Raw genomic sequence first — 15,463 nt, 5'->3', positions numbered from 1 at the left:
ACATACAAATCCGTCTAAGCCTTTCAATATCTTTTCCATTTCCCTCTGAAAAAATTCAGGGGCTGAAGATATCCCAAAAGGCATTCTTTTAATGCAAAATCTACCCCATGGGGTTACAAAAGTTGTCAATTCTTTGCATTTCTTATCAAGTCTAACTTGCCAAAATCCAGAGTTAGCATCAAGTTTGGAAAACATAACTCCTTTTGCCAATCTACTCAACATGTCTGATATCCTAGGTAAAGGATATACTTCCCTTTTAACACATTTATTCAAATTGGTCAAATCTACACACATTCTAATCTTACCACCTTGTTTTGGAGCATTGGTAAGACCAGAACACCAATCAGTTGTTTTTTCTATAGGTTCTATAACCTTACTTTCCAACATTTTGTCAATTTCTTTTTTTAGCTTTTTCACGCAAGCCTGCTGCAATAGGCCTAGGTGCGTACAATCTAACGGGTTCAGCATTCCTATTTATGTCAATACTAAAAATACCAGGCATTGTTCCTAGTCCCTCGAATGTCTTAGGAAATTCCTTCAAAGGGTCAAATTCATTAGCACACAAAGCATTAGTAACTGCTAACAAATTAACTTCTTAATCTTGGGCATACCTAAAAGATTTCTTCTAGAACCTTTAAGTATGTAAACAGAAGTATCAATAGCTCTGTAAGTACTTTTAATAGTTACATCAGCTACTCCTAAAACATTCAATCTATTTCCATCAGCTCCATTCAAAATTTGCTCGGGTTCTTTTAAATTCAAACCAAGCTTTCTACTAGCTTTTTCAGTCATAGGGGACACATCAGCTCCTGTGTCAAAAGTAAATTCCATATCCTTACCATTTACAGATAAATTTCTGACAAATTTCTCGTTTAGTCAGCTGCTATTACTAGACTCAGAAAACCTTACTCTGGGAGTAGGACTTCTTCTACCTTCACTACTTCCACTACTTGCGTACCTATCTCTCCTTTGACTCCTACGTACCTTGCAGTCCTTAATCGTGTGCCCTTTGGTAGCACAAAAAAAGCATCTTACCTCTGGACAAAATCTGATTTCATGTCCTCTCACCCACAACCATAGCATTTATCTGCCCCTGGAAATGGATACCATCTAGAATTTTTGCTAGATCTATCATCATATCTCCTCGGGGAATACCTGTCTCTACTTCTCCTACGCCATTCAAGTGGTCTCTCTCTAACAGAATCCCTAGATGAACTACTATAGTCTCTAGAGCTTCTAACTTTACTATAGTCTTTATCGTATTTATTTGACTTCCTATCCTTACCATACCCTCTAGATTTATATTTGTCTCTAGAAGATACTCTATTCATTTCTTTCTCATTATCCAAATCAGAGTCAAATTTAAATTGACTATCTTTGCCCTCTGATTTGTTTTCTACTGCATCTACTTCCAATTTCACATTAAAATTGCTTGCTTTAACAGTTTCCAAAGCTCTTTCTGAATCTCTAGCTATTTTTTTAGCTCTCAAGATACCTGAAAACTTAGTCCAATTCAAGTCATTCTGTTGCATCAGCTGGGATCGAAGAGAAGATTCTCTCAACCCATTAACTGCAATAGCTAAAGCAAATTCTTGTCTCAAAGCATCATGTTCAGTTCCAAAAGTCATTTTTCTACTTAAATCTTCAATTCGTAACAAATAGTCATTTTCATTTTCTCCTATAGCCTGACTAGCGGTTACAAATTTTATTGTTTTAACATAAACAGTTTCTTCAGATTCATAAACAGTTTTCAAAAGTTCCATGGCTCCCTCGTATGTAGAAGTTCCACTTTTTTGATCAAAACCTAAAGATGTCAAAGCTGCTCTACCTGCCTTACCCACGGCATTCAACAAAGATACTAATTTCATTCTACTTCTAAATACATCAACAGTTTCTTCCTCGCCCTCTATTGTAACTTTTTCTTCACCTAATCTCAGTGTGATCATTTCAACGCTTAGATCAAACTCATTTAACCAATTTTTCCATGATCCACCAACATCGTCGCTATTAGTTACTAGTTTCGGAAAGTCATTAAAATTCAAATTTCTAGCCATATTCAAAAATAGCTTAAACTTACCTCCGAACACCCTTCGGAACTTCTATAACAATGTAATCACCACTCACCTTGTATAGTGTCTCCCACTTATCACAGAAAATACACCACGGAAAATCACTAACCACTGTATCACCACTATCGATGGCCGATATCACCAGTTATTCACCACTACACCACAATATAATAACGTATCACCGATCACAATTCTCCCCGAACAATCCTGCCTATGACGCCATGGTATATTGCTGGGGGAGCAATAAAGCACTCACCGTGAACTACTGATCACAAGAGGCCGTCAGCTTGGTCTCCAGTCACTATATAGCGATGGGGGGTCACGTGTCTCCTAGACGTCTAAGCCGTAGCCTAATAGCCGTCTAAGCCGTAGCTTCCAGTAGCTATAACTTCTAGTAGTCTATTTAGCCTGCGGTTCTTTATTCCTGAACGTGTTACAGTATGAATATATAACAAGCAGCATCCGTCATTGAGGTTGTCTCACGGTCTACCGAAAGTCACAATATAACCTCTAAACTAATAACTAAACTAAATCTATAACATCTCCTTTCACTACCAAATTGTTTAAACCATAAACCATTTCCAGAGATAAAAGGTAGAACCCAAACTTGTAAATGTGATTGTCAAACAATATAATATCAAACAAGTAAACTACAACTACTAACTACCAAGAAAAACTATAATCACTAAGTAAAACACGGGATCCTACCCAAGCACCCGGAACCCCACCCAAGAGCATGAGGTATCAGCCGACCACGGCTCAGGACCCACTTATGAACACTCATACTGATCTAAATACGCAGGTCTTTTTAGTTCTCTGCTAAATCTAGACCGCGTTACCACCGGACTCGATGCTGGGACCATTTGCGGTGCGCTCGAGATGCTAGTCGACAGTTCATCAGAACCCCCTGGTTCGCTTGTGCGGACTCTGTTTGGATCCCCAGCACTTGCATTTTTTATAATTTCTGAATCATTGTTGGGCATAGGAAACTCTTTAGGAGGCCCTGAGCTGTTGACTTGACTACTTCGTATATCTATACTATTACGTCTGAATACCATGTTGTTGGCTGTCTTCACTAAATATGATCTATCACTATGTGTATCCACAATCTCACCTTGTATCCATGTATCCTTTGCAGTTCTGAAATATACTTGTTGCTTTGATCTAAACATTTCTTTTTCAGGCCCAGCTTTTCTATCATGGTAATACTTATCCTTTGCTTTGCGTTCGCCTAGTGCTAATCTGATATCACCTAGCTCGTATGTCTGAACTTGATACCTACTTTCTGGGAGGGGCAGACCATCCCGCAGAGAGCGCCCCTGCAGCAGCTGGGCAGGGGTAGGCAAGCCCTCTGCAACCGGCGTGTTGCGGAGAGTGGTCAACCCTTCCCACCAGTCAACACATCGACCCATCATCGACTTTACCATTTTAATAGTTCGCTCAACTTGGCCGTTCCCTGAGGGATGAAGCGGCGAACTGGTGACATGCTTAATTTCTTTTGAATTACAGTATTCTCTAAAATATGTAGACGAGAACTGAGGACCGTTATCTGATACCAGTACTTGCGGAGTCCCAAAATCTGAAAACACTTGTGATAGTGCATGTGCCACAGTTTTAGCGGTTGTGGTCGCTAATTCTTTTATCGCCGGCCATTTGAAAAGATAGTCTACTACCATAAGGTACTCCTTACCTTTGAAACTAAACAAATCGACACCAACTTGCTGAAATGGGAAATCTGGTATTGGTACCGGAATCATTGGTTCTTTCTTACCTTTTTTTTCCACTGTACGACAAGGCTCACAAGCCATGCATTTGTCTTCTATCCGCCGTCTTAAGCCAGGCCAAAAGACAGCTGTCTGAGCGCGTCGTAATGTTTTAGTTATACCCTGATGAGCAGAATGTAATGTATCTAAAACCTCATTTCTCAATGTTACCGGAATTACTGGTCTGCTGCCGTAAAATACAATACCCCCTACCTCAACTAGGTTGTTTCTCAGACTCCAGTAGGGTAAAGCCCGACTTGGGCACGCTCGTCTGGCAGTTGGCCACCCTTCCCTGATGAACTGCAGCACTACAGCCAGTTCTTCATCATTCCTCGTAGCCAGGGCATACTTACACATAGTCTCTTCAGATCTAATTACCACATTGCAAACCTGCATAAGCGGATCCGGTCCCAGATCTTCTACCAGCCCTGTACCTGCAGGGCACGTTCTGGAGAGAGTATCAGCTATTACCATGTCCTTACCCGGAACATAAGTCAGCGTGAATGAGTAACTTAGCAGCTCCAGTCGCATGGCGGCCAGCCTAGGGGAAAGCGTGGCTATCTCTTTTTCCATGATACCCAACAGCGGTTTGTGGTCTGTGGCAACGATGACATGTCTGCCCAAACAGTAATATCGGAATCGTTTGCATGCAAAAACAGTAGCCAACAGCTCCTCGATTTGCGAGTACCTTTGTTGGGTTTCCGTTAGAGACTTAGCCACAAACTCAATGGGCCTACCATCCTGTAGGAGTACGGCTCCCAAAGAATGAGAGCTAGCATCAGCTGAGAGGGTGACTGGAGAGTTTGGATCAAAGTAAGAAAGAGTGGGAGCATCAAGGATACTCTTTTTCAATGCCTCAAAAGCCTGGGCTTGCTTAATCTCCCAAATAAATTCCTTCGACTTTTTGCACACATCTCTCAAAGGGTAAGTCAATTCAAACAGCCCTGGAATGAATTTGGACAAGTAGTTTATAAATCCGAGTACCCTCTCAACTGCTTTGCTATCAGTTGGTATGACCATATTCTTCACAGCACTTACCTTGTCGGCCCCAGGTCGGACGCCGTGTTCGGATAACTCATGACCTAGAAAAGTCACCACTTGCTGTCCAAAAACACTTTTCTCTTTGTTTAGGGTTAGGCCAGCGCTTTTACATCTCTCTAAAACTTGGCGTAGCCTATCATTATGCTGCTCTAACGTTTTGGCATGGATCAAAATATCATCGATATATACCTCTACTCCCTCAATGCCTTGTAACATGTCAACCATTTTGGCATGAAATAGCTCAGGTGCGTTACATATACCCATAGGGCATCTGAGGTATCTAAACTTACCGTATGGTGTGACGAAACAGGTGAGCCTCGAAGACTCATAAGTCAACGGCAACTGGTGGAAGCCTTGCTTCCCATCTAAACAACTAAAATACTTAGCCCCATGTAGACGAGCAAATATCTCTGTGCTGGTACTAATGAGACACTGTGTTCTGATCAATTGAGTATTTCAGTACTGTGGATCCAAGCATATTCTGATCTTATCATTTGGTTTTCTAACAGTTACTGTTGGACTTAGCCACTCGGAGGGCTCGTCATCCCTACATATGATACCATCATTTTCCAGTTGGTTCAATTCATCTTTGAACTTTTGTCTAATACCCTGTGGTATTGTTATAGGTGCTACTGCTTTAGGCACAGCTGAGGGCTTTAACTGAAACTTGATTTCGTTTTGAATCTTACCCAAACTCTGGAAAACACTCTCATAACTTTTCACAATGTCTTCACATTTTTTAGAACCGGCATTGCTGATTGACAGCTCGTTTACTACATTTACACCCGGTATGATCCCCAAATCCTTGATGGCAGGTAATCCCAACAGAGTCCCCTGATGCGCTGAACCATCAACTACATAAAACATCGTTTCGCATGCCCTTTTATTGATTGTCACCCGCAATGAGACTTTACCGAGTGGCCGAATTTGTTGGCCCCCAAAACTCAGTAGTGAAATCCTAGTGCTCTTGATGCGACTAACCCCCAAACTCTTCAAAGTAGACATGTCCATTATGCTTACCTGGGCCTTCTTGTCAACTTGACATTTTACAATTTTGTTCACAATAGAAATGTCGAAGAACCAACCCCCATTACCCCGTTAACACTAAAAACTGAAAATTCAATGTCACTCTCTTTTTCAGAGTCTGGGTTTCCTACAGACACCGCCAGTGCCTGATGCTTTCCATACGCATTACCCTCCCATTGAGAATCTACTTCTACAGATAGAGTTTTTAGAGAATTGTCACTTCTCTGTCCTCGGCCTTGTTTGCACGCTCGGGCAAAATGATTGAATAGATTGCATGTGTTACACCGCTTTCCATACGCGGGACACCGGCCTTGTGCATGGCTACCCCCACAATATTTACAGTCAGAAACCAGTTTTTTGTCAGAATGAGGTGTCGTCTGACCTCTCCACTTTCGGTTTATTGCATTCACTGGTACCACTCCTCCTTCAGCACCTAGGCCTACTGAATTGACTACTGAGCTGCTAGAGCTGCCTAGCTCATCTACTTCCTCTCTCTGATGCTTGAGAATTATTTCTTTGGCCCTCATTTTTGATTTAATTGCATCTAAAGTCACACGGTCATCTAATTGCAACTCCCTGGATAACTCTTTATCTTTCATACCAGCCAAGATTCTTGTTCTCAACATAGACACTTGTTGTTCTTCTCCCCAATTACATTTGGTGACTAACTCATATAGCGCCCAAATGTATTCCTCATTAGATTCATGATTACCCTGAACACGGTTAGAAAACAGTATACTGTAGTGTAGTGAGCAGTCTCTGGGTTGGAAATATGCATCAAACGCAGCTAATGTTCTGGCATACAATGTATTCGCAGGTGTACCACTAGTATCAGGTGCTACTATTAGCAAAGGGAATATTTTTTCAGCTTCTTCCCCCATTACAAAAAAGAGTATGTCCACTTGTTTCTGGGCTGTTTTGGCATCAATGTCAGCTGCACTCCTATATCTGGCAAAACACTTTTTCCACTCAGGCCACATTTCACTGGCATTAGTGAAATCCAATTCACTGGGAGGTTTTACTGCTGGCATAATTTCTGTAGATTGAAGAATACTATATGGTTACTATACTGCACTCATCCGAGATGTTTAAAGTCAGATCAATATTCCATTGATAGACTGATTTGCCTGTGGCGCACTTTGTTGAGACAATGTCTCACTCCTGACAGTTCACATCAATCATAGGGTGCTTGCTGACCCTACTCGCAGCGCCATGTTTTAGTTTTGATTAATTACAGGATCAGATGTCAGGTATAAACAAGTATTTATTAGGATTTATTTATGTAAGTTATAACACAAGCAGCATCCGTCATTGAGGTTGTCTCACGGTCTACCGGAAGTCACAATATAACCTCTAAACTAATAACTAAATCTATAACAGGCAGGTCTGGCTAAGAGGGCTCTGATCCTTGATTTTCTGTTTTAAAGGGATTGCAACTCTTAACTTGTTGCTGCTTTGGTAAGGAAAAAATACCACTTTTTTGGGTCCTGACGAGTGAAAATGACTAGATAGATGCAACTGTCCTGCTGGTGCACTGTGATGCTGGTATAATCTGAGATGCTGGTGCAATGTGAGAGATTGCCAGCTTAGTTGCTTATTGGAGATGATTCTTGCTGGTGTACTGTGTTGCTGGTGCAATCTGAGAGATTAACAGCCTAACTGTTAATTGAAGATAATGCTTGCTGGTGCACTTGTGTTTGCTGGTGCAATGCGTACGCTGGTGCAATGTGTACGCTGGTACAATGCAGGTGAAGTCGAGCTAGTTTATGTTCGTAGAAAGATCCAGTGAAGGTTGCAGTATGTATTGTATTGTGCACAAAAATGAACGTATCTATACAGGCCGGGTATTTGTATCTTAGAGAGCAAGGAATAATTATGGATATGTATAATTGGTTATTTGTATCAGTCCACATCAATGCATCAACGGCTTAAAACAGATCGATGCTCATAACTCCACTTATATTGCCCATAAAAAAGTAGTTTTGGCTGCAAACGGTAGCAAACATATCAATGAGTGCGATGAGCTTTTATGCAACATTGTTAAACAGTTATAAAATAAAAATATCTCTTCAAATTTAGAATGAAATGAAAATTAAAAATGCCAACAAATTGCAAAGAAGGCCACAGGCTATAATATCATCGCAGGTCAATTGCAGGTAATAGATATCAACTGGTAGAGATATTTCTCGGTTTCTCAATGCACATTTATTAAGATATCTTTGACAAGTTGGAGGTAAGTTAGCAGATTTATTGTATCCAAAAAGTTTAATATTGCTCCGCCAGAAAAAGAGAGCAATATATAGGCGACATTCGCTTAGCCCGTAATAGGGCTTAATTTATCTTCCGAAAATTCTGACAGCCATTTGAAAAATACACCGCCAGCCTCTATTTGACACCGCCTCCAATTGACCACCACTCAAGAAGAAGGGTTAAAAATAGAGCGCTATGCTGTTCAGTTAGAGGTTTTACGGGTACTTGAGGATATATGAGGATATATGCTATGATATGTGCTAATGAGAATATAGAACCGTGAGTGTCTGTAGCTCTAGCTTCTTTAAGAGTCATAAGTGATATCTGCAGACAAAATCAATAGAGGCAAGCATAAAATATCAGCTTCACCCCTTGGATAGAACTTAGTAAAAGAATAATGACTTTCTCAACATCAACGGAATATGTCAGCTTAGAACTCATCTGTAATATTTTTGCCGTAATATATCCGGTTGCATTGATTTCCAGGTGTCAGTCCTGCAGTCTAACACCTGGGCTAATCAATCACCTTATAGGTTTGAGAGTAGCTGTACACATAGGCCTACTTATTCTCTGTGCCTTATCAACACATCTGATGATCTCTCCTGGCACTCAAGACTGTCAGTGTGCTTGTATATGTAATATATGCAATAAATTGTTCAATAATTTGATAAATTTGTTTTTAATTATCAACGTATATCATACATAATCAGCATTACAAAGCTTAATCCACTGAACACATGCTATACGTAGCACAGCTGCTTTCCCAAGCGCACACCTACAGAGTAAACTTTCACTTAGCACCCTCCACTCCACCACAACTCTTAGTACACCTCACTTAGCAGACATACCTCAAACCTACTGTTGTATTTTCTTCTACCGTATCCCTAAATATCTTTCCTTGCATGTTCCAAACATGCCACCCCACGCCTGTACAGAGCTTTCTGACTAGGGGTGCAAACTGTTGTTCACGAGAGTGCAAGAATCTAACTCTGGTTATCTAACTCTCTCAAAAAGAGCATTGAAAATCCGTGTTCTTTTCGCAACAACTTACCTAAGTGATTCCGGATTTTTACCTTCTATACATCAAAAATAAATATCGTAACGCCATCAATCTTGAAAATTGTCTGTACATTTCACTCACCCAAAAGTAACCACGTTTCAATCAGAAAATAGCAGAGGGGAGACGGGAATAAAGTCAAAGATTATAAAGTTAGTTGTTTTTCCAATAATGTATTGTTTTTATATAATATTGATGCTATTATAAACAACAATGATATGTTATTGTTGTTTATTATACATGTATATAACCAACAATATATTTTGGTGTTTTTGAACAGACATATTCGGAATGTATATACATGCATATACATTCTGAGTATTTCTGTTTTTCATTGTTTTGAGCCTTCTTGTTGCATTCAAAGCAAGGGGGTACGAGATTGCCCCATTAATCGTAAGGAATTCAGCAATGAAAACGAATAGGAATAACACCCACCTTGCAGCTGCTTTTATCTCCTCTAGCGTGCTATATACTTAGTACAAGCTGACACACTCTGACCTACCACAGCAGTCCCCTCCACTCTTTGTGTAGCCAATCATATAGATGAAAATTACTTTACTAGTTTTAAGTAAGTATTTCAAACTTTCCCACAAAGATGCTGCCACATAAAACTCTATAGATGTTCAGGTTTAAAACGAACTGATATATAGTTGATAACAAAGTTGATAACTTTTGTTATCAACTATAAGAAAAGTTGTTATAGTTGATAACAAATACTTAACAAATATCATAAATACTATATACTATAGTATTTGTACTTGTTAACAAGGTTGTAGATATATAGTGATGAAACTTGGCATTATGCATTGTATCTGACTGCAGCAGGTATCGTCATTATGGCCCGCTAAACACACGTAAAAGATACTAGAAACTCAAACTGTTATGTTCCTGTATGAATAATAACACAAGATGTGGTTTATTCACTCTCATAGTATGTATTGCACTGTTGCCTTCCAGACCTAGTTTATATAACCATTAGCTATGGCTATTTGATAAATAGCTAAACAAAAGCATAACTTGTATTAAAATATTTAGCTATAGTAGAATAGATAGCGCAAAGTTAGCTTGATTTAAGCTTTATGATGGCAATCTAACACAAACCATGGCCTGTTCTGGGTGACTCTAGTTATATACTACTTTTAGTGATTTTTGTTCAGCCATGTACTTATCTACTTACTGATAAGTACATTGTAAATACTCTCTAAGGAGACCTCGTTAATAGTGACATTAAATAGCATAATTTGAGACATTCTATTATGTTGCAACAGCTATACTTTACACAGAACACATGTTTAAAGTTACATCCTATTATAATTGTATACTGCTGCAATACTTCCATTCAGCCATGAGGTGACAACTCCAAGCTACATACTCTCATCTAGTCTTCTTTCAACTCACCATTATTAGCTACTGTTTGTACTTTAGTAGTACACTGCTGTTTACGTGTATCTATCTGTGGAACAAGTCTATTAGACAGTTATCAACAAGACGAGGACAAAAGGCATCTGAAAATACTCAGACCAAATAAGTAGTAATGAAAAACATTTATCTTGAAAGTGCGATTTTGTTTATGACAATATTATCACACAGGTTTTAGAATGCTGCAATGCAGTCCTGTGTTAGTCATCTACTTGAGCTATACTTTATCTCTATAAATAGATGTGTCAAGTAATCAATTAGATCTGGTGTACGTCAGCAAAGTTCACTGATGCATAGGATAGCGATGTTCACAAAGAAGCAATGTGTCAGGGCATTAGGCCAGCTTATCCGACTGTGAACAGCTGGCGGTGTGTCTGCAGTCAATAGCAGCAGCGCGGGAGAGGGGGGGAGAGGGGCTGTATGTTTTCATGCGATAAAGGGGCGATCATGCAATAAAGGAATTATCTGCTCCTAGACAATGGTATAGTTTACACATGGAGTTCAGATATGGTGTATGTTTCTGAGTCAAGGTTGTAAATTTTGGTGTCAAACTTCTTGTGGAAATCATACGCACAATGCATTCTGAGCATGCAAGCCATTGTTGCATTGTTCTCACTACTAGCAACATCCTGCAACTATAGAATAATTCAATGCACTGAGCTTTGCCACCGCGAGCAAAAAAGCTGCTGCCAAAATCCGCCAGCTTGCTGGTTCTCAGCAACCACCGGCAGCCCATCGGTGCACCACCGCTGCTCTTGACAGTAGGGTGAAAACCAGACTTTAGTAGCAACAGAAGCCCAGTACTTCTCTTCATGAAGTAATTAAAATATACATACATATATAAATTTAAATTATGCCATAAATTAACCAGCTGAATCTTTGCAGGCTATGAAAGTTATGCTTGTATTAGTTGTGAAAAGAATCATTGTGAAGGTGGACCATAAGTATAATAAACCTTATTATATCTATGATGTGAACATTTTGCTTTCGGCAACTTTTACAAAAGCAGTATGACCATCGCTAACGTTAGCCAATGAGGGGCCAGCGTTATAAAAGCATTTTGAATAAGCACCTACTTGATGGATGTTCTACTAATGCCATTGGAGATCTGTGTAATCCTAGACTTAGTGTTGCAGAAGAGCCTGTACAAGATGCATCAGCGCATGTTGCAACGGCAGCAACGGCAGAGCGTCATGACCAGGGTCGGCCAAATCATTCACATGACCGGCGCCGTAGCCAAGTCTTCGTACCACAACGGTCAGCCAGCTTGGTACGCCGAGGCAGAACAAAGAGAGATAGCAGGAAGCGATAAGCAGGAGGTGGAACCTATCACAGGAGCAAGCAGATAAAGGGAGCGTGATACAAGGAGCCAGGAGATTGTGCGCAGACTCTCCATGACTGTTTATTGTTCATTTCATTGACTTCATGTGCTTATAAGCACATATATATATATATATATATGTATTATATATATATATATATATAATATATATATATTGGGGATTATGCAAAGCAACATCAACCACGAAGCCGAGGTACGTCACAAAGCCATTTCCGAATACAAGAAACGCCTTCGGCAGGTCTTACGGAGCCAGCTCAATGCCAAGAACCAAATCATGGCAATAAATACCTACGCACTGCCAGTAATAAGATATCCAGCAGGCATAATAAAGTGGACTGAGGAAGCCATCAAAGAAACAGATATAGCAACTCGTAAACTGCTGACCATGCATGGAGCACTCCACCCAAAATCTGATACTATTAGATTGTATCTTGATAGGAAAGATGGCGGTAGGGGACTCAAAAGTGTACAGCAGACAGTGAAAGAGGAGGAGCGAAGCATCAAAGCATATGCAGCCTCCATGGCCATCTCAGATAATTTGCTAGCTGAATTTCAATCGGCTGCTCTTACAACGGACCTATGCCCTGATGATGAGGAAATTGACTGGCATACGAAACCTCTTCATGGTGCTTACCACCAACAAATATCTAAGGTTGGCGATCTTCACCAGACATATATGTGGCTGAACAAAGGAAACCTAACGGCCAATACAGAGTCGCTAACCATGGCAGCCCAGGAGCAAGTGCTCCCAACAAGGCAACTCCAAACGAAAATCTATCACACTAGAGACGATCCTAGATGCAGACTGTGCAAAGATGCACCTGAGACCATCCAACACATCATCAGTGGATGCAGACAGCTAGCAGGGAACGCATACACTGAGCGGCATAATCATGTCGCAGGTATTGTGTATAGAAGTCTATGTGATGAGTATGGCCTTAATAAACCACAACACTGGTGGGAAGCTCCTGGTAAGGTCAATGAAAATGACCGCGCTAAGATCCTCTGGGACTTCTACATCCAAACTGACAAGCATGTCCTAGCAAACCAACCAGATATAGTGGTGGTAGACAAGGAGAACAAGAGGGCTACTATAATAGATATAGCAGTACCCAATGACTACAATATAGCCAGCAAAGAAAAAGAAAAGGTAGAAAAATATCTCCCTCTTGAAGAAGAAATTGAAAAATGCTGGAATGTAAGAACAACCGTAATCCCAGTAGTGATTGGGGCACTGGGCGCAATAACACCGGCGCATAAAATGTGGCTTGCCCAAATACCAACAACAATCAACTCAGGTGAGTTGCAGAAAAGTGCGCTATTGGGAACAGCTAAGATCTTGAGACGAGTGCTCAAACTCCCAGGTCTCTGGTAGGAGACCCGAGTTAGAGCAGAATTTACCACCCATACGGGGTATCCGGGGTGAGGAAACAATTTTTTATATATATATATATATATATATGTATATATATATTTATATATGTATATATATACAGTCAAACATGGATAACTCGAACTTCCAAGAACCGAGCGAAAGTGTTCGAATTATCAGAGCGTTCAAGGTATCAGAGCACTGTCACAAGTCCATGTATTTACTTATTTATTAGTAGATACATGTACATATACAAACTATAATATAAATCAAAAGCACAAATGGCTTGTTTCAAATTAAATGCTTCTAATGTAAAGTTTAAAACGTTTTTATCAAAAAGTATAGAGATTTTTCTATCACTTGAGATTGGTTTGTTGTTTGAGGTGATGTTATTGCCAGGACGTTTTTTAGATTGACATTGGCAAAACTTGATCATTGTTGAAATGCTCAAAAGAAAAGACATCTTTTTCTTTTGAGCGTTTTACCCACGATCAATTTTGCCGAATTTTCTTGAAGTTTATGCAAAGATTACTTTACTTTACCTGGGATTCGTTAAGAGCAACTCTCCGAGGCAGTTCAATTAAAAGTTTTACGAGGTTTAACGGTACATTGTATATCACTCACGCTTTTGGAATGGATACTTATTGAATGTACACACGTATTCTGTGTTTAGGTCAAACGATGAATAGTTTTTTTTAGCTAAGACAACGTATACGTTTAATTACAACAATTTTTAAGACGTTTTAAACATTCAACATTCCGACGTGGATTCAACACGGAATCAACGTCGGAAAACTATTTATCGCAGGCTAGCCGGGTCACGCACTCAAGGATTTTCGCCACGCACATACAAAACAAAAACAACATGCTGTTTTTGTTTTGTATGTGCGTGGTGAAAATCCTTGCGCGCGTGACCCGGCTAGCCCGTGCTATTCATCGTATAGCAGTATAAATCAAAGTTCACCAAACCTTTAGAAAAGTCGTTGACAAAAATATTTTGCCGATTGTGGTAATAACGACGCTTATGAATTACGAAAAGATGAGGTTTACCTCTATGGCTTTGAATAAAGGGATTTTCTAAAGCGATAACAACCGTTTCGGTAGCCGTTGGGAAAAAACAGTTCGAATTAACAGTGTTGAGTTCGAGTTATCTATAGCAATTTATCATTACGTGGGAACGGACCAAAGAAATCGTTCGAATTAACCATGTGTTCGAGCTATCCGTGGGCGAGTTATCCATGTTTGACTGTATATATATATATATATATATATATATATATATATATATAGCAAACCAACCAGATATAGTGGTGGTAGACAAGGAGAACAAGAGGGCTGCTGTAATAGATATAGCAGTACCCAATGACTACAATATAGCCAGCAAAGAAAAAGAAAAGGTAGAGAAATATCTCCCTCTTGGAGAAGAAATTGAAAAATGCTGGAATGTAAGAACAACTGTAATCCCAGTAGTCATTGGGGCACTGGGCGCAATAACACCGGCGCATAAAATGTGGCTTGCCCAAATATCAACAACAATCAACTCAGGTGAGTTGCAGAAAAGTGCGCTATTGGGAACAGCTAAGATCTTGAGGCGAGTGCTCAAACTCCCAGGTCTCTGGTAGGAGACCCGAGTTAGAGCAAAATTTACCACCCATACGGGGTATCCGGGGTGAGGAAACAATTTTATATATATATATTTATATATATATATATTTATATATATATAAATATTTATATATCTATTTCTCAAAGTATGTCCGTGTGTGTATTCTAGGTTTGATTGTCCGGCTATAGCTATTATTAGAATAGAGCAGCTGGGCAAAAATACTGACACAATGTAATTGCCGACCGGTATTACAAGCTTACCAACTAGCTTAGTGGAATTTTCCATTGGCAATGTGCCTTGCTAACAGCTTGAAAGTTACAGTTGTTTGCTAAAGTTTTAAAACTTTTGCAGTTGTTTTTATTTTTCTCTTAATTTATGTCATTATATTTTTTCTCTTAAGTCAGTCATTATATAAAAATATATATAATAGATATATATGTTGGACAAATATATATTTTGGTGGTGAATACATTCAGTATATTTATTCTTGCATTCTTGTGGAGAGTAAAGAGAACCTG

The sequence above is a fragment of the Watersipora subatra genome, chromosome 4, assembly GCF_963576615.1.
Source record: "Watersipora subatra chromosome 4, tzWatSuba1.1, whole genome shotgun sequence".
Lineage (NCBI taxonomy): Eukaryota > Metazoa > Bryozoa > Gymnolaemata > Cheilostomatida > Watersiporidae > Watersipora > Watersipora subatra.
Note: the sequence above shows the minus strand (reverse complement) of the source record.